Genomic DNA, 2,446 nt, shown 5'->3' with positions numbered 1-2,446 from the left:
CCTTTCAAATACATTCTTGTGTCTACGTTCTCCAAATCCTCAGTTTCATTAAACAAACAAACATGAACTCCAAATCCTCAGTTTCATTAAACAAACAAACATGAACAAGGCTCTGTTTCATTCAGTTTACTTATAACCCTAATTATGCTATAAAAGTTCACGATTTCATATGCGTTTCTAGAATAAGTTTTTATTTTTAGAAAAATAAAAATAATAATTTGAAGCCTTGACTTTGAATAGTTATTACAATATCATCTGAATCTGAAAATTTCCAACCTCAAAACACCAAATCAGAAACAATAAGAAAACATTTCAAATATTCATACAAAATTCAGACTACATCTCAAACCCCAAAAGTATGCTACCATAAGTAATATCCGTGTTAATACATAACAAAAAAGCATCCATACAAACAACTCGTAGACCGATTAATAATCAAACCCACACGAACGACAAAAACGCCACGAGTAAAAGCACCGAGTAACACATAGGACCGGTTTTGTAAACAGAACTAGTTACATCATTACTACCAGGCGAAAACCCGCCTTCGGGTGTGTTTGTCGTCAGCACAACCACAATCCAGTCATCTTCAGAACCGATCCCGACACCAGTATACGAGGTGTCATTTAAGTACTTCGAATATTGGGACCGCGTGTAGTTAGAAAGTACAAGGGTGGAATCAAGATTAGGAACACATGCGGGAAGCACAACACCGTCTCGGGTAGTGGTGACGTTCAAATGACATTTTGTTAGAAGGTCGGGATAATTGGCGAATTCTGGTTCGGTTCCGGGTACGGTGTTGGAGCCGGTTGTGTTTGTGCATGGTTGTTTTTTGAATTGGTCCGCGATTTTATCAGCTAGGCATTTGGCTCGGTCGTTTTCGGTTAGAGTGGTTAAGTTTAGGGTTGCTCGGTAGCTGTTGATTCCGGAAGAAGGCTGTCTTCTGCATCTGTAAAGTTACCAGAAAGTTGTGTTAATTAAATGGTAATAATGGTTGAAGTTAAAACATGCATTTTGACCATTTTGTGTATGTTGGATTGGTTTGACTTACAAATAAAACACTCTATGCTTGTTAAGTTGTTATAGACTGATCATATATATGTCATATGTGTATCTGTGCAGGGGTATTTATGTCTTTATGTATATTGGTTGATAGATACAAGTGGTTCTAACAAACTCTATAACAACCAATATACATAAAGACATAAATACCCCTGCACAAATACTCATATATATGATCAGTCTAATTATGAATGTTTGATATATTACATATGAATATAATGGCCATTACTTTTACAATAATAATAAAATCTTTTGATTGAGGTAGCATGTATTAAAAAGTTACTTTGGTCGACTTTCAGTCAAATTTTTACATGCGTCCCTTGGCGAAACTGTATGATTTTATCCATTTTACACAACAAAGAAACACAACCTAAATATTACCATTCATAAGTAAATGAACCGAATTTTCAAATTATCATGTGTAGTAGTTCAGTTGTCCAGTTCATTTATCAACTATTTGAGTAATCTAAGAATATATGCATAGTTCTAAGGATCAAAAGGGCTTTGCTTTAGAATATGTGTTGGTGGCTACATAAAACTTTGTTAATTGTATAATAGTCTTTAAGGATACCGATCAATCAAACTTTTCAAGCCCGTGAAACCTTTATTGCCGCAAAAAATTAAAGCTCATATCGAGCGGGCATCAACAATCTTTAAACACGAAACCATCTCCTAATAATCCACGGAAACAAGTTAAATTTCATCTTTAAGAATCAACTTGAACAATGCTAATATGTCCAAAGGCAAATAATCAGTTTTTAATGTTGGATATATAATATAAAAGTATAGTATATATACAAGTGTGTTTTAAATTTCTAACTGTGACTGCTAATAAATTTCAGAAAAACCATCAATTACCTATTTTTTTATCCATGTAATAATATCCATAATCTAATTCAGTAATTCTGATTACTATCTAATCTACTACAGCCAATTCAAAAATCACCTTCCCAAAGCCAACAATCTTAACTCTGGTTATTCTACCAGAAGACTAAATTAGGCAAAAGCAAACCAATCAGATCTAAATCCACATGTAAAATTAATCACTAGAATCAACTCATCCTGACGCTAGATTTGAAGCAGAAACAAATGATTAACACTAGTTACTACATTGCATCAATTGAAGCAAAACCTAACCAATCAGATCCAAATCCTGACGCTAGATTTGAAGTTGAAGCACAAAACACTACAATAGCTAACCTATTTGTGAGATATTTACAAATGAATCGATCATGATTTACAAAACAAGCAGAGCAATGCTGATTATGATTATGAAATGAAAAGCAAGAAGGTGAAGTAAGTTACCGTCGCATTTGACTGTTTGGTTGATGCAGAAGAGGAGGAGCGTGAGAGTCACGTATATTTTAAAACACGCCATCGCCAT

At 34.1% G+C, this 2,446-nt stretch overlaps 1 pseudogene across 1 annotated transcript; it reads right to left on the bottom strand.

Moving 5' to 3' along the window:
- Positions 1-359: 359 nt before the first annotated feature.
- On the bottom strand, positions 360-2,446 carry LOC143611653 (putative GPI-anchored protein At3g06035; annotated as a pseudogene). Its single transcript, XR_013149804.1, has 2 exons — positions 2,368-2,446; positions 360-949 (listed from the first exon to the last, which is right to left on the bottom strand). The product of XR_013149804.1 is annotated as a putative GPI-anchored protein At3g06035 (transcript).

Source organism: Bidens hawaiensis, unplaced genomic scaffold (assembly GCF_021521415.1).
Source record: "Bidens hawaiensis isolate Kalapana, Puna unplaced genomic scaffold, B.hawaiensis_p1.1 tig00031818_1, whole genome shotgun sequence".
NCBI lineage: Eukaryota > Viridiplantae > Streptophyta > Magnoliopsida > Asterales > Asteraceae > Bidens > Bidens hawaiensis.
Note: the sequence above shows the minus strand (reverse complement) of the source record. Positions and strands in the feature narration are given on the sequence as shown.